This window comes from Babylonia areolata, chromosome 2 (genome assembly GCF_041734735.1).
Source record: "Babylonia areolata isolate BAREFJ2019XMU chromosome 2, ASM4173473v1, whole genome shotgun sequence".
Taxonomy (NCBI): Eukaryota; Metazoa; Mollusca; class Gastropoda; order Neogastropoda; family Buccinidae; genus Babylonia; species Babylonia areolata.
In genome coordinates, this window is record NC_134877.1 from 44,198,932 (window position 1) to 44,222,566 (window position 23,635).

A 23,635-nucleotide genomic window follows, 5' to 3' on the forward strand; every position below is an offset into this window, starting at 1 on the left:
CGCGTCCTCCCAGCCGTCAGTCCGCGACGCTAACCACTTCGCCACGGCGGCTGGTAACACTTTATTCTCCCTTTTCCTAAACACGCTCTGCACCTCGGGCACAATTTCTTTGGGTTTTTTTCTTCCCCTTCTTTCACAACCTCATCTTAGTGACTTTCTTAGTGACCAAATGTTTTAAGATTCCGTTCTTTATTCACAAGTACAAACAAATGATTGCTGACCCACTTAACCATCTTCTGAAAATCATGATGCATGTTTTCTGATTCAACTCGACAGTTAAGGTGGATTTGTCTGAGTCAACATGTTTTTTTTTTTTCTTTTTCAAATACAATGAATTTGTCATATTTGCGTCTGGAATAAATGTCCACTCACTTCTTGCATGCACACATTGCACAATGCTGTATCTCTTGTACGCTTCTTTTTCTTCTGATCTTTTCTTCCCCCAAAAATGTATATCTTAACAAGACAGTTAGCGTGGCCATTGTTAAAAAAAAAAAATAAATAAAAAAGAAGAAGAAAACATGTGCACGATACCAAATGTGATTTATATTTGTATCAGTCACATTAAATATTTAACATTTTCATGTGCCCCCACGGGGGTCCCCAAAATAGATACGTCTTGTCTTGTCTTTCTTGTCTTGGTGGAAACACTGCGTCGTTTTGAGGGTCGTGCTTTCCGGCCGTAGCCTTATCGTTTTCAGTCACCATTGACTAAGCAGGGCCTCCAGTGCCCCACCAAGAGACTGTCGAAGAATTCCCAGTGGTGGCTGATCTCTACTACAGAGCCGTTACCTTATGACCCGTACAGGAAGGGAACAGTACTCTCGCAGGTCTGAAAAATAAAACTCACATTTCTATGATAGATTTTTTCAATTTATTTTTTTAGCAAGTTGAAAAACTTCTTAATCTTTCTTCCAACAACAGAATGGTTTAGGGGAATCTTTGGTTGCATTTTAAAAAGAAAACATTGGATTCCGTTTTTTTGGATTAAACTTGGAATAAATTCTTCTGAAAAAGAGTATGAAAAAGGAAAGACGACAACTATTAAGTCGGCTCTTGACAAAAAGAAAACAAACAAACAAACAACAACAACAAGTAAAAAAAAGAAAAAAATAAAAGAAGAAGTCTCCCCTGACAGTCGAGAATCATGTGATCTTTTCACCAACGCTGCTCTCACTCGCAACTGCACAGTGTCTGCTACAGCTAAAGTGTGCAACCAGGCGAGCGAATTAATCAAATGGGGATAGTTTGGTCATCTCATCTTTGTACCAAATATTTTTGGGGAAAAAAAAGGCCGAGACACCTACTATCGATTTCGGTAGAAATGTCTCTCTCTCCCCCCCTGCCCTACCCCCCTCCCCCTTCGCACACACACCTCCCCCAGCCCCCAAAAAGAAAGAAAGAAAGAAAGAAGTCTAGGGGTTGGTTTTCACACAGACACCAAGCGGCGAAGGAGTCAATGCCTGATCACGTCGTTGGTTTTGAGCGAAAGTCAGGCGTCCGCTCTGTTGTTTTTTTGTTTTTGTTTTTTCCTTTCTTTTTTTTTTTTTTTAACAGTAGATATGGTGTAGCGTACATGGCAGTTCCTTGAAAATGAATCTGAAGCACACACACACACACACACACACACACACACACACACACACACACACACACACACACACTGTGAAAGATCGGTCCACCCATGTCCCCAAACAGAGCAACAGAGGACATGCACTACACACTACAGACAAAAGGAAGCAACAAAGGAACAACAACAACAACAACAACAGGGCTTAACGCTGTGAGCCGACGCGGCGCCATGAATAACCATCACGACCCCCTTGACCCGCTGATTTCCCTTTGCTCTCTTCATTATTACACAGGATTTATCTCCCTGCTTCCAACCCCCCCCCCTCCCCCGCACCCAGCCCAACCCCCTGCATCTCACTCTCCTCCTCTCCTCCTGTGACACCCCTTCTCTTCCATCCCCCACATACCCGTGCTATTCCCCTGGATTTCACAGAGAACAAGAAGCATGTGAAGAATGCAATGTGTTTAAACACGGGGCTGTGATTGGGGCATGTGTGTGTGTGTGTGTGGGGGGGGGGGGGGGGGGGGGGGGGGGGGGGGGGGGGCGGGCTTAGGGGTCTGGGGGAGTGGGGGGGGGATCGCTGTGTGTGTGTGTGGACCAAGTCTTAACAAAACGATCCTCACGTTTGTTGCACCGACACGAGAACTCACTGATCCTCCAGAGAACACACAATTAGCATACAGTGTCGTTTTTATTTCGGTTTGGTTTCATCTTATTTTATTTCATTTCTACTCTACTTTGTTGAGTGGCAAGAAGAAAAAAAAACACACAACAAAAACAGGTACCTGTTATATATATATATAGCCCGTCTCCGTCATGCGCAGACATGTGCACAGCATGATATTGATTTATTGCACGTGCAGCAAGCAAACTTGGGATGTGTTAGTAATCAATGGCGGAGGGTATGGGGTGGGGGTGGGGTGGGGGTCGGTGAGGGGTTACAGGATGGGGCAGAGGGGGGTGGGGGGGGGGGAGTGAGGGGGTTGGTGAGGTGTCAGCGGGCCCGGGGTGACACGATTTGTGCGGTGGCCCAGTGGCACAACGCGCCCGAATAGAAAGCGAGTGTCCGTGGGTTCGAATCCCGTATAGCAAGGGTCAGGTTGCATGAGGTGATCTTTGCAGCGTTAAGTTTGCTTATTTAGTTAAGAATGTTCGAAACTGTATGGCAATCACCGTGGAGTTAGGAACATTCTTAAAAGATAAGCAAACTTAACGCTGCTAAGTTCGCTCATGCAACCCTCGCCAGACCCGGGTTGCACGAGGCGGTGTTTTTTTGAAGCGCTAAGTTTGCTCACTTAGTTAAGGATGTCCCTAAGTATATGGGATTTTCCGTGGAGTAACGACAAGTAAAACTTGGCGCTGTTAAGTTCGTCTCGTGCCGCAATCCACCCCAGGAATTTTAACCCCCCACCCCTCCCCATCTCTCCCCTCCACAAGAGCTTGAGTGGTAGTCTGAGTGCCAGTCATTCAGATGAGACGATAAAACTGATGTCCCGTGAGCAGCATGCCCCACGTAAATGAAACCATGGAAACAAGGGATGCATTTGGCAAATCATAATAGATAATGCACTGCCCGATGAGAGCAGCCCGATTTTTACACAGAGAAATCTGTTGTGACAAAAACATATACAACACGACACAACACAGCACAACACAACACAACGTAACGTAACATAACACAACGCAACACAACGAAATGCAATGCAATGCAATATAATGCAATGCAATACAACACAATACAATGCAATGCAATGCAGTACAACACAACACAATACAATAAATTTCCAGTGGAGTCATAACGCTGGCCATAGGTCACGAAGCTGGTTAGGCTGGCAGTTTGCCCGCCGAGACAGGCGGTACCAACTGTGTGGTGTCTCCAGTTTCAGTTTCAGTTTCTCAAGGAGGCATCACTGTGTTCGGACAAATCCATAATTATAAGCTATACCACATCTGCTAGGCACATACCTGACAACAGAATAACCCACCGCGCTTGTCAGGCCTTGGGAGCATGCTTATATGTTTGTGTACCTATCAGAGTGATTTCTTTTTATTTAATTTTGCCAGAGGACACCACTCTCGCTGCCATGGATTCTTTTCCAGTGCGCCAAGTGCGTGCGGAATACGGGACCTCGGTTTTCATCCGAAAGCCTAGACGCTCAGTTTAATTTTCCAGACAAAATTGGGAGAAAGGGCGAGATTCGAACCCACACCCTCACAGACTCTCTGTATTGGGAACTGAGCGTCTTAACCATTCTGCCACCTTCCTCCTTGATGTCTCTAGGTTTGGGGAGATGGCTGTGTGGTGGACCTGAGCTGACTTGATCCTATTGGCATCGACCGGCTGATTCCCTGCCGTGCTAATCACTGTTTGTTGAGAGGATCACCTCGTTTCCTCTTTGCTTGTCTTGTGGCCATTGCTGTTGCTGCTGTCCTCCTGAAATGTTCCTTAGGTTTTCACGCTGTTTGTTTGTTTGTTTTCTTCTCTATTTTTACCTGAACACCTTGCTTGCAATGATAGTTGTCCACACTGGCATGAGCATACATTTTATGGAGAAATATCCATAACGGGAAAATTTCTTATTAGACTCTCAAACATTCCTACTGAGTGCTTATTTCCCCAAGAGTTTTAATCAGCGTGTCCACACAAGAAAACTAAATCCCAGCAAGAAACAAAAGACTATTGACACAGAGCAGAGACAAAAACAAGCATAGGCTTATTCATACAGTTGGAAAATAAAGATTCATAAACGATGGTTCACTGTGGTTTCATACACATTATACAATACATATTGAACCTTTTTTTTCTTTGTGTGTGTGTGTGTGTGTGTGCGTGTGTGTGCATAATTTATCACTTTACTGTTTAATCAACTCTTCCAGTGATCTGCACAAGCATCTGGTATGTTAAAAAACCCGGGAAGACGATCAATAGATTCCCGTGCATAATTACACTGCATATCATACTTCGTTACAGATGATACACACACATCACATTGCGTTTTATACAGGAAATGTGGCTGCAGTCATACGAACGATTATCGTCTGCGGTGTATAGTACTCTCAACTACTTAAGAAAAAACATTCACGTGGCAATAGCTGCGAATACGCGAAAAGATGTGTATGGAACAGTCTTGTAGACAGATCCGTACAGTATGTAAACGGTGTGGACCGTATGGACTTTTGATAATCTAGATAATTAAGCATAATCACCTTGCTGTCAGTTTATGGATCAAACACGACGATAAATCATTGTCTCAGAGACCGGTAAATTTTACTTAACTGACTAGTATCGCATATCTGCAAGACATACACAATGTAACCTGAACGAAAATTCTTCAAATCAGTATTCATTGTGTTCTAAAGTAGGGAAATATAACGCATATAAATTTTAGCCACAGAAAGTAATCTATTTTGCGACTCAAAGGCAATTCCTGGCAAAACTGCATTTTGGGGGTAGGGGAAGTAACTATTATTGAAAAAAAATGACACCAAACAAACAAAAAAACAAACAACAACAACAACAACAAACCTACAGGTACCTGTATGAAACTGGCTCGGAAAAGTATGATACTGGAGTGATCAAATAATAAAACCGGACTATTTTACGTTATTTCTTTAAAGAGTTTATAGTAGGCCGATAGAAGCCTTACTTATGTTAGAATAGATAATCATGTTTAATTACGGGCTATTTAACCGAAAAGTACAGACAGTATAGAAAACAACAACAACAAAAAAAACAAAAACAAAAAAAACAAACCAACAACCCCCCAAAAAAAAAAACAAACAACAACAACAACAACAAAAAAAACAACAACCCCAAGCACACCAACGATTATAATATATGTTGTTATGTATATATATATATATATATATATATATATATATATATATATATGATTTTTGAGGATTTAAAATTGAGCTTGTCTTTAAGCTTGTTGACCAGGGCGCGAGAGTGTACCATTGTGCCAAGGGCTATAGCCCTTGTGCATCCGTTATTTTTTCGTTGGAACATGTAAAAATGAGTTCTGCACAAACCGAAGAACGCTTCAAGCCTTGTATACATCATTCCTGGGGGCGGGGTGGGGTTAAACGGTAGCCCCCCACACCTTCACCCCCACCCCACCCCCGCCTCCCTTCCTTGCGGACTATAATGGACTCTTTCCAATTGCTGTCGTAAAGTAAAATAGCATCAAGGTCGACCTTTGTGGCGGTGAAAACGAGGACATTTCCACCAACCGTTTCTCCAAATACACTGCTAAGCAGCGTATATTGTACTGGTATGTGGTTTGGTTTGTATACATTACTCTGAGAGAGAGAGAGAGAGAGGGGGGGGGGGGGGCAATGAAAGAGAAAGAGAATGAAAGACAGAGCGAGAGCGAGCGAGAAGAGAATATCAAGAGACAGGGAGAGAAAATCAGAGAGAGAGAAGAGAGAGAGGGAGGCAAAGACACAGAGAGATAGGGGGGAAGAGAGTGAGCGTAGGGTTAGAAAGACAGAGAGAGGCCTGTTGAAGAAGATACCCATACAAAATAGTGAAACGATCACACTCATTTCGTCCTCCGTTCTTCTTTGCAGCGGTCTCCGCTCGTTTTGTATCGGAGAGAGAGAGAACCCCCTCTTGAGTGTCTTCTGCTGGATCAAGTCAGGAGCAAAGAACTCCATTCAGCCCAGTCACCCCCCTACCCCACCCCAGCCCCCACCACACTCCCCCAGTTGAAGGGCAGACGACACATGACGGACCTGCAGCATTCAGCTCTCTTGTCCCTGAAACCACCTCTCCACGTGTTTGCTTTTTGTCTGAGAGCTCCACTAAGGGACACAATCAAGAGGGAGGGAGGGGGGGGGAGGGATCGTTTTCCAAGATTATCGATCTTGTCAGCAGGACCTCCCTGGGGAGGAGGCAGTGGTGAGGAAGGAACATAAGTGGGAGAGAACAAGAACCAGCCCACACAAGTGGCGCACTGAGCTACCGCTTGTCGGCCATCGTGTGAAACTGTAATGAACAGCAGAGTGCTCGGACTTTTGTCACACTTCCTTGTGAGTGGTGTTCTGGTTTCTTCCTCCCTCCTTCCCTTCCTTCCTTTTCTTCATTCATTCCTCCCACCCTCCTTATATTCTAACCTGTGTGTGGTGTGGCCATGGTTGGGTGACGTTTTGGTGACACTGTCTTCCTGTCGTCACCATTGAAAGGACTGCTCTTGTTTGACAACCCTTAGGGCCAGTGGACCTCAGGTCACGTGAACTGTGACAGCCATCGGCAAACCAATCTTTATATATATATATATATATATATATATATATATATATATATATATATATATATAGATAGATAGATAGATTGAGAAAGAATATGTATATATATATAGATAGATTGAGAAAGAATATGTATATATATATATATATATATATATATATATATATATATATACATATATATTTATATACTGTCCGTCCACTCATAAAAATCGTTTCGAAATATTTCTAGCGTTCTCTTTTATGCCCTCCTCCCGTAGTGTTATTCTACGTTGGAGGGAAGACAAAGATCTTGAAATGGATGCCGTTCAATTATCACGATCAGAGCTTGTTTCACTTGTGTTACAGCTTCCTGTTGAAGTCCATGAGAGTGGACATTTGAATGAATCTTCTCTCTCTCTCTCTCTCTCTCTCTCTCTGTATATATATATATATATATATATATATGATAGTCAGTCGTGTACGACTATGACCATCAGAACAGCAGAGGAGGCAACTGCTGTTCCGACTGTTTTGGCTAGAATTTGATTATAGTAGAGAGTGTCTTGCCCAAGTTACATCCCCACTCTCTCGGCCAAGAGGGTTTTAGGACAGTCGGCGTTGGGATGGTTCCCAAAGGCCATCTAGCCCACAAGGGTGCAGCACTGACAGCCAGTGCAATTTTGCCTCCTAGTTTGAGAGTCATAGTCCTTCACAAAAGACTAAGCTGTAAATGATTTCCCATTGACTTGAGAAACCACTGATAATACAGCTCTCACTTTGCTGTTGGCCCAAATGTAAACTTATGTCAATCTGTGATATAAGCCGAATGATATATATATATATATATATATATATATATATATATATATATATATGTCTCTCTCTCTCTCTCTCTCTCTCTCTCTCTCTCTATATATATATATATATATATGTGTGTGTGTGTGTGTGTGTGTGTGTTGTGTGTGTGTGTGAACTCATTCATATTTGTTCATATACGTGTGAAGAAGTGTTCAAATTAGATGGGGAAAAAATTAACAAAAAACAAATAAACGTAAAATACAGTAAAATAGAAAAAAAAAGAAAAAACACTGAAGACAGGCTTTGATGCATTATTTCCATGGCGCTGGTATTGTATCTAAAGGGGAAGAAACTTGCCATGTTGTGATTGGTGCGAGGAGGCTGGTTATACCATTTAGGTGTATCCTTATCTTTTCTTTTTCTGTCTTAAATTGGTGATGTCAATGGCTAATTTGAAGCTGACTGTAACGACTGTATTGTGGCGTGTGCTACATACAAGGATAGAACAATTTGTGTTCGCACATTCAGATATAGGTACGGAATACATTGAAATGAAAAAGGACTGATTATTTTACTCAACTCCACAGTTTTAGTGGGTTTTTTTTGTTTGTTTTGTTTTGTTTTCTTGTTTTTGTTTTTGTTTTGTAAGGAAGAGAGTAACAATTGTCTGATCTACGCATAAACCCCGTGCGCCGATCAAACCTTGGGAGCATTTCACGGGTTTGTGTAACAAAGGATAAAATGTATAAACAATGTGAATGTAATATCAAATAAAATTTCGTTCATCAACATTTACAATGCCAGTGTTCAATTGTAAGTACATGCACTGGTTTTAGAACAGACAGGCAATACAATGAGGTTTATGTTTACACATTACCACAACAGTGAACGAATTTTTTTAACTTTGTCCTTTTAGTATTTCAGTGCAACAGCAGTTCAGAAATACTTAACAAATAATGGATCTTTGCACCCTGTGTTTGGGATCCAAAAGCTGTCACTGGGTGTGCCCAAGATGCTGATCTCCCCTATGCACGTGCAGGGCCCAGTGGCTTATAGAGTACTCCCCCTTGAATCATCATATCCTTCATCTTCCGGAAAAAAAGCCCTCTCGCTTGTGACGCAGTGTCCTTTTTTTTTTCTTTTCTTTAAAAAAAAAAATCATTGTGTTCTTTTCATTAAGAGTATCTTTTTAGACACCTGTGATCATTTATGATTCCATTTTAATGGCCCGCGTATGCCGTTGTTTACTATTTAAAGAAAATCTTTATAGTCATTGGTTTTAGTAGAAGAAGAAAAAGAATAACAACAAGAAAAAGAAGAAACAGTGACTGCGATACTGGCTACAATTTTTGCTCTCCTTCAGTGTGTACTCATGTCCACAGATTTTGAGAGCTAAAAGTCCTGACATAAAAAGAGCTTCCTCATTAATAATCATGAGGATTTTTTGTTTTTGTTTTGTTTCTTATCAAAAAGGAATTCTTTCAACAGACATTTCGCAGAGAAAATCGATGGAGAGTGTTCACTTCACTGAATTCTTTGACCACCGGTTGAATGTCGTCTCATTGAGTGGATGGAGGAGGGTGGTAGAAGGGGGGTGTGGGAGGTGGGGAGGAATCAATACATCATCAGATTTATATCTAGTATGCAAATCTGCATTCACGACGTCAATAAAGTAGATGGACAAAAAGAGAATTGGTACGAATTAGGATATGATCATCTCCATAAAGTGTGGCTGTTCATGCAAATACTTATTCCCTCCTTGCCTGCAAGAGAAATGACACGATTTCAATAAAGAAGATGGACAAGAAGAGTATTGGTACGAATTAGGATTTGATCGGCTCCACAAAATGTGGAATTCATGCAAATACTTATTCCCTCTTGCCCGCAAAAAGAAAGGTCACTCTTTTGCACGTGCAGCTCTCTGTTGCCATGGAGACCGACGTACGGCTACAGACAGGGCCACGTGGCACGTGTGGACACAAGGAGGGCTACACTGCGACCCACCACTGTTGACCAACACACACACACACGGACATTTTGGTGCACAGGCCTTTTCGCTTGCTCGTAACTGTGTGTGTGTGTGTGTGTGTGTGTGTGTGTGTGTGTGTGTGTGTGTGTGTGTATCAATAATATATCTTACACACACACACACACACACACACACACACACACACACACACACACACACACACACATATATATCCAGTTTTGATTATACCGCATGATGAACAGTACAGTGCTCCAGTTTATTTTACCCTGCAATACATGTCCTTCACACTCCCGACGAGAACTTGAAGAATAAAAAAGAAACATAGCGTACTTTGCTCTTCTCGCACAAGCGCAGGAACACCCCCACCCCTTTCCCAGACCCCCCCACGCCTCCCCCGCCCCGCAATCCTCCCCCAGCCCCCACTCCCACCCCCAAACACACACACCCCGACCCCCAGGCTTCAAAAAAAGAACGGAAAAAAAAAGAAAAGAAAAAGAAGACAACGGCGACGAAGAAAAAAAAAGCGGTTCGAAAAACCGACAAATACTCTATACGTCGTGTGTTCAGCGGACTGGCCAGCTGATGGCTGTGTGTTCACAGTGGTGTCCCTTTGTCCGGCAGCTGTGCAGCAGCAAACAGGACACGTGGTGAATGAATGGCGCTATTCACTGCCCGGTCCTTGAAGCGACCCGTGTCCATGTTTACCTTTCCTCCTTTCAATTCACAGCGCCGCTTAAGGGACACAACTCAGCAGCATCGTCGTTTCAACGCTGTTATCGATCTTAACAGTGGGGGGCGGGACCAGGCGTGTGTGGGTGGGTGGGGGTCTTCCTTCACACAGGATCAGCAGCAGCGAAGAGGCGTTCAGATTTTCGGTCTCGGCTGGTTCAGTCAAAACAACTTTTGTCAGATGTACTCTCCCCTCCACCCCCACGTTGTGTGTGTGTGTGTGTGTGTGTGTGTGTGTGTGTGTGTGTGTGTGTGTGACCACTCCTGTGATTTCTCTGTGGCTCAAGTGTCTGATACCTTCACGTGAACACATGCTGGCGAATTGTGATCTAGCCGTCACCTGGATTTTTACACCACTTGGAAATGTCAGACAGACGGACAGACAGACGGAGAACAGATCACACAGATGGACAGACAGACGGAAAGACAGACAGAGTTGCCAAAACTGATAACTTTCCCTTCCCCTCCTTACAATCAGATGTGGGACGCCAGATGTACAAATTTAGAGTATTGCTTATGTGACAACAGTTTCCGTCCATTCCCCAACCTGTCTACTATCGTTAGAATGATGGACCGGGTACTAGTCTTTCGTTGGACAATGTGCCAAGCTTCAGTTTGATACACACCGTATACATTCAGGGCATATAAAAGAACGCAAAGAAGCAAACAGAAAATCTATTTCAATGAAAAACAGAACCAAACAAAACAACAACAATATAAATAAACAAACAAACGAAAACAAACAAAACAAAAAACAACAAACAAACAAAAAAGACAATTCACTGCAATTAACACTCCACACACAGAGGACACAGACCTACACTTCACACACGGAGAAATCACATGTGTGAAAAAAAAGGCGATGCAATTCAGAAGACTTGTAACCATCCCCACCACCACCACGACCACCTCAACGTGCCATTACATGACTGTGTATACGTCCATCAGAGATCGCACGGTTTACCGCCCATTTCCAGATATCACGTTCAGACAGAACATTGTCAGAACCTCACGAGATTTGAGCACGACCATTTACCTCAGAAATCCATTTCTTCAAACGACAGAGGCCGGAAACTATACAGCGCCCATTGCGTGCTTCCCAGTGATTGGCGGAGGGAACTGTGTCGGGGAAGATTCCAGGGACTGAAGTTTCTCCGGGATCGTTTTCAAGGGGGAAGGAAAAGACGCTAGCTTCTGAACCCTTTTTCGGGCTATAATCAAAGTTAACCGTCGCCTCGACTTGACAGATCCTAACACCGTTAGCCCAGAAAGCATCAGCTAACACCTTCTCCCCGCCGGGCTCACAAACACTCGCGGCAAACAGCTGTGTGATGAGTGTCCACAGATCTGAACAATAAATAATGACTGTTGTGACGTGAGACAGGTGGACAGTGTTCACTGCATGGAAGAAACACGAACGTGAAGTCTGCCTTACCCAGTGAGCTCACGAGCGCGCGCGCTTCGTGTGTGTGTGTGTGTGTGTGTGTGTGTGTGTGTGTGTGTGTGTGTTATGATGTATGCCAATATGTACAATTGTGTATGTATTGTTTCACGTGCGGCGTTTAGAGCTTACGAAAAAGGAGGTTTTCGCCGTTGTAAGTACTGTCTGAAAACTTCATGTGTCGTCTATCCCTGCATGTGACCTGGTCAAAATATCCGGACACCTGATTTTCAAGTGGACAGACCACACTGTGTGATAATACGGACCCTGTATCTTTCTGATGGTGTGATGAGACTCCTCTCCCGCTCCACTAGACCTTGAGTGGTAGGTAGTAAGACTGCTAGTCTTTCGGATAAAATGATAAACCGATGCCCAGCGCTCGCAGCATGCACGAAGCGCACGTAAACAAACCAACAACCCAACAAAATAAACAACAACTACACGGTAACGAAAAGGATTGTCCTTGGCAAAATTCTGTTGAAAAATCCACTTTATTAGCATACTACAGGAACAAGTACACTGGCAGACAGAAACATAAACCAACAAAAAAGGGGTGATTATGACAACTCGCTCTCCTTGGAGGAGAGCAGCCCGAATTTCACACACATTATGTATTAGTATTTTGTATTTCTTTTTTTTTATCACAAGAGATTTCTCTGTGTGAAATTCGGGTTGCTCTCCACAGGGAGAGCGCATCGCTGCACTACAGCACCACCCTTTTTTTGTGTGCATTTTTTCCTGAGTGCAGTTTTATTTGTTTTTCCTCTCGAAGTGGATTTTTGTTGTTGTTGTTGTTGTTTTTTTGCTAGGAACAACCCTTTTGTTGCCGTGGGTTCTTTTACGTCCGCTAAGTGCATGCTGCACACGGGACCTCGGTTTATCGTCTCATCCGAATGACTAGCGTCCAGATCACCACTCATTGTCTAGTGGAGAGGGAGAAATTATCGGCGTCTAAGCCGTGATTCGAACCAGTGCGCTCATATTCTCTCGCTTCCTATGCGGACGCGTTACCTCTAGGCCATCACTCCACTTCATTTAACAAATGAATATGTTGTGACAAGGAAACGAAAAGGGTTATCCTTGGCAAAAATTCTGAAGAAAAATCTACTTTATAGCGTACCACAGAAACAAATACATTGGGGACGCGGGGAGAGACAAGAAAAACAAACAAACCAAAAACAACAACAACAACAACAAAAAAGGTGAACATGGCAACTCGCTCTCCTTCGGGGATGGACATGAGGGACGGGGGTTGCGTGGCCCGAATTTCACACACATGAATATGCTGTGACAAAAGGTAATACGATATATCACAAGACAAGACAAGACAAGATGAGACGAGACACAAGACAACACAACACAATTCAAGACAACACAAGACCTCTGTGTTGCTTGCCCATTGTACCTCCACCATCACGTGAAGTTTGTGCAGAACGGCTCTTCGTAGGAAGGTTGAAGACGATCAGTGTGGTGGCGCTGTGTGCTCTATCGATCCTCTCTCTCTCTCTGAGGAGGACCGTGTGTTTTTTTGTGTTTTTTTATTGTTCACTTACCGATCCAAGAAATAAAGGTCCGGAATTGTTTTTCAACCTCTGAGAGTACTTTTATGGGGCAGCAGTAACCCGGGGAAGAAAAGGCTCTCCGGGAAAAAAAGAAAAGTGGCTCTTGGTCTCACCAAGTTTGATAGCCACGGACTGTGAGCGAGTCATGGTGGGTGGGGAGGTGGGCGGGTCGCGGTTATGGCGGGCTGGAAAGGGCCATAACTCCTCTGTTGGTGTCCAGGGGAGGTCTGCAGAACACAGGCAATCCCCACCCCACCCCCCGCATCCTCCCGACATTCACCCCCCACTCCCCTATCCTCCCCAACCACCCATCATCCCGAATTACTCCGTCATGGTTCGCCGTCCATATGGCGGAGAAAATAGGGCGCTTTCTCGTCTCTGCTCTCGCTGAACTCCTCAGTCCGCCCAGGGATGCTTTATGTGTCTGTGAGACTCTGCATAGCGTTTGTATGGCATTGGGGGTGAGGGTGTGGTTCGGTGTGTGTGTGGTGGGGGTGGGTTGTGGGGGTTGGGGTGGGGGTTAGGTGTGTGTGTGTGTGTGTGAAGGGGGTGAGTGGGTGGATGGGTGTCATTTGTGTGTGTGGGTGGTTGTGTACGTTTGTGTGAATATGTACGCGTGTGTGTATGCTTACGAATTCGCTGAACGTGCCCCCCCAACCCCCACCGCACCCCCCCTAACTCCCCCCATCCCCCCACACCCCCGCCACCCTTTTTTGTTTTGAAAAATCATTTGCCATTGGTGTATTTTTTTAAATCATATTTTGATGTCTTTACTTATTTGTTTATATTGTTTATTTATTTCATTTCATATTAGGTCATTGATTTAACATCGTAATCTCTAGAGGCATGACAAGCGCGTTGGCTTTTTGCGAAGGGCAAGTACCTGCTCATTTATTTTATTTTATTTTATTTTGTTTTAAAGCAGTTGTGGTAAAGTGTGATTACAATTATGGATCAGTTCGTGCGCTTGGATACTGAAACTGAATCTCGCAGTAATTTCGCCAACAAGATTTCAATATTTGATTTCCTGTTACCCCTTTTGGGGTATAGAGGGTTACAAACAAACAAAAGAATACACACTGGAAAAAAGAAATAATGACTGACTGTATTTACAACACCTGGCCTAGTACAACAGAAAAATACAACATAAAATGCAAGGTGAAAAACAGTTGCATACAATGACCGACACAGTTGCAAGGGTACAGGAACTGTCACTCACCAAACTTCTTATTGCAGAAGAAACATGCCCATCACACATTACCATACACGTTTTTGATAACACAACGATTTGTATGAAGTTAATTCTGCTGCATGAGGGAAGTGCATAATATATATATATATATATATATATATATATATATATATATATATATATATATATATCTTTTAACATGCGATACTGACGTAAAAATGTGTGAGGAGCATGCTCTCTCACAGGAATCAAAAAATAGCATTTTATATGCGCACATAGAGACAGAGAGAGAGAGAGAGAGAGAGAGAGAGAGAGAGAGAGAGAGAGAGAGAGAGAGAGAGAGAGAGAGAGAGAGAGAGAGAGAGAGAGAACTCAGAACTCAGAACTCAGAACTCAAAACGTTTTTTATTCAAGGATTAAGATTTTAGGCATTGCCTATTCTTCCAATCTGTCCTTGCTAATCTACATCTATTACTAATAGCACACACATAAATGAAAGAAAAATGTTTTCATGCAGAATTGTATACATAATGAAGAACCCCCCCCCCCCCCCCCCGCCCCCCCCCCCACACACACCCACATCCTTGCACACACATGCATACACACACTGACGCTCGCGTGCAAGCGCACACACATACATACACACACACGCACACACACACACTGACAACACCCCCTCACTCCCCTCCACCCCCCCCCCCCCACACACACACACACACTAAGATTGACAGATGGATAGGACAGTGATTCACAGAGAGAGAGAGTGATTCACAGAGAGAGAGAGAGAGAGAGAGAGAGAGAGAGGGAGAGAGAGAGAGAGAGAGAGAGAGAGAGAATGTCATCAATATAGAAGTTCCAGAAGCATCCGGGTGTTCAAAAGGTACAGTATTGTTACTGTCTCTGAAATCTATGTTGGCAAGTGCAGCATACTACAGTGACTACCACCATCACCAATATTACTTGAACACTTGTCACGATTATGATAGAACGAAATGAATAGATTATGCATGCATAAGAAATAGAACGAGAGAAAAAAAGAAAAAGAAAAAAAAAGAGCAAAACAAAACACGATGAAATGAGAAAGCAAGGAAAGAACAACAACAATAGCAACAATGACTGATACAATAAATAAGACATAACTGACCCCTTTGTTACTGCCTACAGTAATTCAAAGATCAGAGTTATTTACTGTTGGAGGGGTGAAGATGTTTATGCAGACTTGATTTGAACATAGGAAGAGAACTGCCCGTTTGTATGTGCAAAGGAAGGGAGTTCCACAGTGATGCACCCGAAAACTAGTTTTGAGAGAGAGACAGACAGACAGACAGAGAGACAGAGAGACAGAGAGAGACAGAGAGAGACAGAGACAGAGAGAGACAGAGAGCAGGGACCAACGTTTACAATGATGAGAACGTCATTGAGCCACACACACACACACACACACACACACACACACAGAGCATTCATTATGAATCTCTCTCTGCATGTCAATGAGAATGAAATAAAATTTAAGCAGATAATCCTTTTTGTCAGTTAACGATAGACGATGCATTTCACATAGTGACAGCAATCAATTTACATCAGTGGCCCCCACACACCCTTTTCTTACACTCTCCAATCTGCAGGCAGAAAGGAACGTGGCCCCTTACCTGCTTATCGCTCCTGTCTCTAAGACAAATTCCGTCTCTGTTTTGGATTGAATTGGAGAGCCGGTGAGGGACACAATCCAGCAGATTTGTTCACCAGGATTACAGTCCCTGAATTCAGGGTTTTCATGAGCTCTGGACAGAGACAGTTACTTAAAGAGCGACCCAGACAATGGCGATATTACTTTTTTGTTATAAATTATACTCCCGGCCATCCAAGTAAATTAGTTGAAAGTGTACTTAGGTCTAAAAGTTTTTTCATTGCTTTTTTATTTTAATTACTGAAGGCTATGAAAAGCCTTTTGAAGCTGTTTTTCAGCTGCCTTTTTATTAGTGGTTAAAAACAAACGCCCTTTGTCCCTTGCCAAGTATATTTTACCAGTATTTCTAATCAGTCTGACTTAACTCTTCCAGCTAGACAGACTTCGCAAACTCTGAAGTAAACGCCACAATTATGATACGAAGAGGTATTCGAACTGTCATCTCGGGAACGAAACAACAACAACAAACAAACAAACAAGAGGCAAAGCCTTCAAGACTCACTTGTGCTTCACGCTTTATCAAGTAAAGGAATCATGAGGAGAATAAAAAAAGGAGAAAAAAAGAGATTAAAAAAAATCCTTGAAGAGTGCTCTGTTTTAAATGTGATAGATAAGCTTGGGAGAAAAAAAAAAGAAGAGCGGTATGGGAGCGGGATCGAACCATGCATATTCAGTTCTGATGCAAGCAGACTAATCCCCAAGTCTGCGGAACATATGACAGCAAATGACTAAATTTAAAATTTAAGACAATGTTGACGTTTTCTTCTTCTCGTGATGAATAGATGTGATTGTAGTGGACGCAATAACGCCGTTTAAATTATGTAGTGTGTGTGTGTGTGTGTGTGTGTGTGTGTGTGTGTGTGTGTGTGTGTGTGTGTCGATTTTGTTTTATTTCGGCGGTAGAGGAGACGTAGCCATCTCCTTCAAACACATTGCAACACATAGTACAAACCAGTCTACAAAGGGCTGAAAGAAACGATCAATACAATTTTTCTTTTATGTTCATTCCAGTTGATTTAGTTTCCAATTTAGAATATCTATATGCAGTAAAAACGTCGACGGTGTAGTTAGTATCACTGTAAGTGTTCTGTCCAGAATTTGTGTTTCTTTCCTTTAATTGTGAACAGGAAACACGAGGTCATGTCGTCATCCAAAACAACCTAATCGGCCAAAACCCAGTGGAAAGCGGTTTTTAGAATTTTCGGATTTCGGAACACATCTCAACGAAATAAACCGTTAATGATTCGGAACTATGGCTTAATTCAGGAGACGTACCACCTGTTATTGTTATGACTGTGAAGATTGTTTTTCGTACTGTTTCAGCCAGTTTTGGTATTGGCAGACAAAGTATTTCTGGAGAAAATGGCAATGTTAAAGTTTGCCACCGACACACATACACACACAGACACAGACAGACAGACAGACAGACAGACACACACACACACACACACACACACACACACACACACACACACACACACACACACTTGAACACCTGGATAAAACATAGACTCACTTTGTCTACACAAATGAGTCAAAAACTTGTGCTTCTTTGGACAAATCGTCGTTTCATATGTTTGACTTTAAAAACCCTCAAGACTTCGCCCGTTCTTGTTCTTCATTTCCTGAGTTCAATCGCACCTGGTGGGTTAAGGGTGGAGATTTTTCCGATCTCCCCGGCCAACATATGAGCAGACCTGCTAGTACCTGTACCCTCTTTGTGTTGTATACGCACGCAGACTATCAAACATGCACGGAAAAGATCTTGTAATCCATATCGGCGTTCAGTGGGTTATGGAAACAAGCATGCACACCTCCAAAAACGGAGTATGAATGTACACATGGCTGGGTATATAAACAAAACGTTCAAACACGTAAATGTTACATGTCTGTGAGAGAGTGTGTATATATGTGGCTGAAACCTGATTGAATGACAAAGGAAACGATTGATGAGCACCCACTGGTAGCCGCCATTCGGTTCTGCCCAAGTAGGCAGCCTGGCTCTGTGTTTTTAAAGCGCTAAGAGCTTGGTCTCTGACAGAGGTTAGGTGCTATATAAGTATCCGTTTTATCAGTCAGCATCAGCATCATTCACTGAGAAGTCTTGGTGATTCTTGGGGTAATCTCTCTGCTGTTATCGTTGTCGTGAGTGGGATCTCTTCGTAGGAAACGGGAATACAGTTGCCTTGGATACTTACGGGTTAGACTGTGGACATTTTTGTTTTCAACCGCTCTGTGTGATGTGAAAGGAAACGAAAAAGACCGCGGGTCCACTTGCTGTTTTTGTGATGATTACTTCATTGCTGGAAGATGAATAATGCTTTATCTGTTTCTATCTGTGTTTCTGTCTGTTTGGCTGTCTGTTTGAATGTCTGTTCGTCAGTCAGCTCATCGTTTTTTGTTTAATGTTCTTGGTGTTTGTATACGCACGAGTGTTTTTGAGTGATTTAAAAAAGAAGTTTTTGGCTATCTGCCTGTGTTATCAAGCATGCGATAACAATTCAGTTTGACTTGAGATCGTTTGCATTAGTTTCGCTTACCCACTCGCTTACTTTTTATATTCTCTTGTGTACGTATGGGCATGAGAGCGCAAGCACACGCATGTGTGTGTGTGTGTGTGTGTGTGTGTGTGTGTGTGTGTGTGTGTGTGTGTGTGAGAGAGAGAGAGAGAGAGAGAGAGAGAGATAAAGAGAAAGAGAGGGAGAGAGAGTGTGTTTATCAAAACATTGTTTTAAGGTCGATTGCATGAGAGAGAGAGAGAGAGAGAGAGAGAGAGAGAGAGAGAGAGACAGAGACAGAGAGAGAGACAGAGAGAGGGAGAGAGAGAGAGAGAGAGACAGACAGACAGACAGACAGAGAGACAGAGAAGGGCAGAGACAGAGAGAGAGGGACAGAGACAGAGAGACTGAGAACGCCAGTGCGCGCCAGTATATGCATCAGTTACGACATCAATCTACAAGACGCGCGTGAAACACTCAGTGAACATAGTACAAGCAAAGGGCGTCCATCTCACCATGGCCACATCAGATCCACACTATCTATCCCCATTGCAGGTTGTCCCGCGTCGTCAGTTATTACTTGAGAAAACAGTCTGGTATCATGGCAGACGGAAGTCATTTCCACTATCTGATGATGCCAGACGCCTAGTCGTTGCAGGAGAGTAGTTTGTGGGCGGAAGTAATGTGTTTTCCGGGGCCATGGAGACTATGCAGGGCAGGCCATGAAGAGGACTGTTGGGGGATGCAGCCTCCATGTTTCCCCTGATGGTTCCGACACATGCCCCGCCGGCTATAGTCCGCATGCAGCAGTAAAATCCCCCACATCACCACTGTCGTTAGAGACTGTTCGCCTCCCCACTTTGTCTCCTTCCTGGGCTGGTATCACTGTTGTTGTCAGTGGACTGGAAGAACTAACTGGCTGATGTAATGATGCCCTGTCCGTTGTGTTGACGGGCGCAATAGCCGGGTGGTTAAAGCATTGGACTTTCAATCTGAGGGTCCTGGGCTCGAATCTCGGTAACGGAGCCTGGTGGGTAAAGGGAGGAGATTTTCCGATCTCCCAGGTCAACATGATTATGTGCAGGCCTGCTTGTGCCTGAACCCCTTTAGTGTGTATACGCAAGCAGAAGATGAAAAACGCACGTTAACGATCCTGTAATCCATGTCATCGTTCGGTGGGTTATGAAAAGAACATACTCCCCATGCACACCCCCGAAAACGCAGTATGACTGCCTACATGGCGGGGCAAATAAACAAAACGGTCATGCACGTAAAAGGCCACTCGTTTACATACAAGTAAACGTGGGAGCTTCAGCCCACGAACGAAGGAAAACAAGAAGTTGATTGTGTCGGACATTTCTTAGTCCTGCTGCACGCCGTCATACTTTGGAAAACAGGTAAAACAACAACAACAACAAAACAAAACACGCACACACACGACAACAAAAAGACAGCGTTTTTACGTGCTTTTCGTGCACGTTAAAGATCCTCTAATCCAATTCACAAACCACCACCCCAACCGCCTCCTTCCCCTGCCCGTACTCCCCAAACAGCTGTAACAACTGTGTGCAGTGGGTCCACCATCGCTGGACAAAGCTCGGCACGACTCCACTGTTTGTTGTAAGGGGTGTGAGGGTGTTGGTGATGGTGGTGGTGGTGGCTGGGGTGGAATTGGGGGTGTTGAGTACTGAAATCATTGTGGAGAACAGAAGTTCGAGCTCTCTTCCTCCCCACACATCACTATAATTCGTTACAGAGAAAAGCAATGTCAACAACAGTGAAACAACAACAGCAACATGATCGCCATCAACAAAGAACAGCAGCAGCAGCAGCAACGACAACAACAACAACAACAACAAACAAAACAAATCCATTCAGTACTCGCTTGTGTCCGCGTTGTTCCCTTTGTTTTCACCCAGCAACATGAAACAGACTGCATGTATTTATACGCTCGTGTATGTTAATGTATGTAAAAGAGGTCGCGCTGTCTCGTGGCAATACACAGACTGACAGACTGTTTTTCTACACCTGTCTCTGGAAACCCTGCATCTTCCCAACACCGGGGACAGCCCCCACGTCTTAATTAATCAAACTTACGCCTTGCTTGTGTTGTGTGTACAGCAGTCAGATGGTCAGAGTGCTGGATTTTCGCTCGAAGTTCCTGAGTTCGATCCCCGTCGCACTTATACTACTACTACTACTACTAATAATGATAATAGATATTTATATAGCACACCATCCAGAAATCTACTCTAGGTGCTTTACAAAACACATTTGTTTACATAACACATAACATCACTGTTACATACACACATCAAAATGTCACTAAACACACACACACACACACACACACACACACACACACACACACAACAAAAAACAAAACCACAATGCATACATACATTTTAACATACATGTGTACCCAACAGCTACCCTCAACACATACGCACCTATACGCACTTGGTGGATTAATGATGAGTATAGATTTATCTGTTCTCCCAGGTCAACATATCATGTGCAGACCTGCTAGTGTCTGAATCCCCTTCCTTTGTATACGCACGCATGAGATAAAATACGCACGTTAAAGATAGATCCTGTTATCCATGTCAGCGTTCGGCGGGTTGTGGAAACAAGAAAATACCCAGCATGCACACCCCCGAAAACGGAGTATGTCTGCTTATATATTTACCCCGCCATGTAGGCAGACATACTCCGTTTCATTTTAGGTGTATGACCATTTTGTATATTTACCCCGCCATGTAGGCAGACATACTCCGTTTCATTTTAGGTGTATGACCATTTTGTATATTTACCCCGCCATGTAGGCAGACATACTCCGTTTCATTTTAGGTGTATGACCATTTTGTATATTTACCCCGCCATGTAGGCAGACATACTCCGTTTTCGGGGGTGTGCATGCTGGGTATTTTCTTGTTTCTTTGTTTACAATGGGGCTCTTTTCTCCATTCTGAACTATTTCAAACATAATTTGATTGTCACATAAAACTGTTCCAATGGAAACAGATGGACCTGCAGATTTTGTGAATGAAAAAGGGAAAACTGTTTTCAGCTGTTCACATTCATAGATGATATGCATGGGGATAATTGCATTACAACAAATGTAAGTCACTTTAGAGGTAAATGTTGTTTTTTGTAGCACCCAGTCGTTGTCTGCATATCACACTGATGAGCCTTCTGTTATTGTCCTTTTGTTTTAAAAGAAAACACACGATCAATTTTGCGCGAGCTATAGTTAGCGTTTAATCTAATAGGGTCAGACTCCGGTTTTTGCTTACTCACATTATTCCAGCAGGTGTTCTCCAGTAGAGAACAACCTTCTTGTAATGAATATGGAATAGGCATTTTCACAGCATTGTGAATATATTTGTTAATATTCGTTGCGCCTTTTCCCCCCACAGCCGTCAACCCGCTGTTAACGATCCCCTGATTTTATACATAAAAAAGTCATTTTACCATGAATGGTCAAAAAAAAGATTAAAAAAAAGGGAAAGAAAACAGAAAAAAAAGAAAGCAAATTACATGACGAATTTCTGTCACGAGTTGTTCTCGTGTTTTCAAATCAAATGATTTAAATCTAATGTTTGTAATGCCGATTTAGAATCGACACAAAATAACAACAAGAATATACAGTGATGGTGTGTGTGTGTGTGTGTGTGTGTGTGTGTGTGTGTGTGTGTGTGTGTGTGTGTGTGTGTGTGTGTGTTCACACTGTTCTGCAACTTAACAGTTAAACCACACACAGACACAGTGCACCCCCCACTCCCCCCCACCCCCACCCCCCCCAAACAAACAACAACAACACACACACACACACAAAAAAAAAAAAGAAAGAAAAAAAAGAAAAACACTCACGCACTCACGCATACACACACACACACACACACACACACACACACACACGTACATGTCCATTGAGACTGTTGTTGTGTGTGTGTGGGAGGGTCAAACTTCCCCTCGGGCCACTGGACTGAGGGAGGGAGAGTGTCAACATTCACGGCAGTCTTTCAGCCACCTTCAGTCCCTGTTTACTATGGTCCAGAGGAGTGGGGGGTAGGGGTGGGGGCCATGCTGGGGGCCGGGGGAGTGGGGGGTTGGTGGGAGTGGACGGATGAGGTTGGCAAGGGATAGAAGGGGTGGGGTGGGGTGGGGTGAGGGGCTCAGGGAGGCCAGTTGGGGACACAGGCCCCCGGCGGGGATCACTTGAGCGATGTGATCGATCCTGTCAGCAAGGGACCAGGCAGGGGGGGCTTACTTTCTTTTTTTACAGCACGGTCCTCACACACACACACACACACACACACACACACACACACACACACACACACACACACACACACACACACACACACACACACACACACACACTCTCATAACACACACACACACAAACACACACACACACACACATACACACACATACACACACACACATACATACACACACACAAACACACAAACACACATATACACACACACTCTCATAACACACACACACACACACATACACACACACTCATCACTTAAAGTGGAAGACGTTAAACTGAAGACTACTACTACTACTACACTCATCACACACACATACTCTCTCTCTCTCTCTCTCTCTCTCACACACACACACACACACACACACACACACACACACACACACACACACACACACACACACACACACATACCCTTCCACCCCGAACCACACCCACCCACCCAATAAAGTCTGGCGGTAGTTTCATTTTTATTATTACTCGTAAGAGCAGCAAAGCTCTCTGCAGTGTAAATCAAGAGGACACTGAAACTTTTTTTTTTATTCACAGTTCCTAGCAGCCTTAAGTCCTCTTCTTTCGTCCATACATTCCACAATTCCAGCATTCATACAGAAACATCTTTCTTTTGTGGTCGTTTTACAGAATTACCT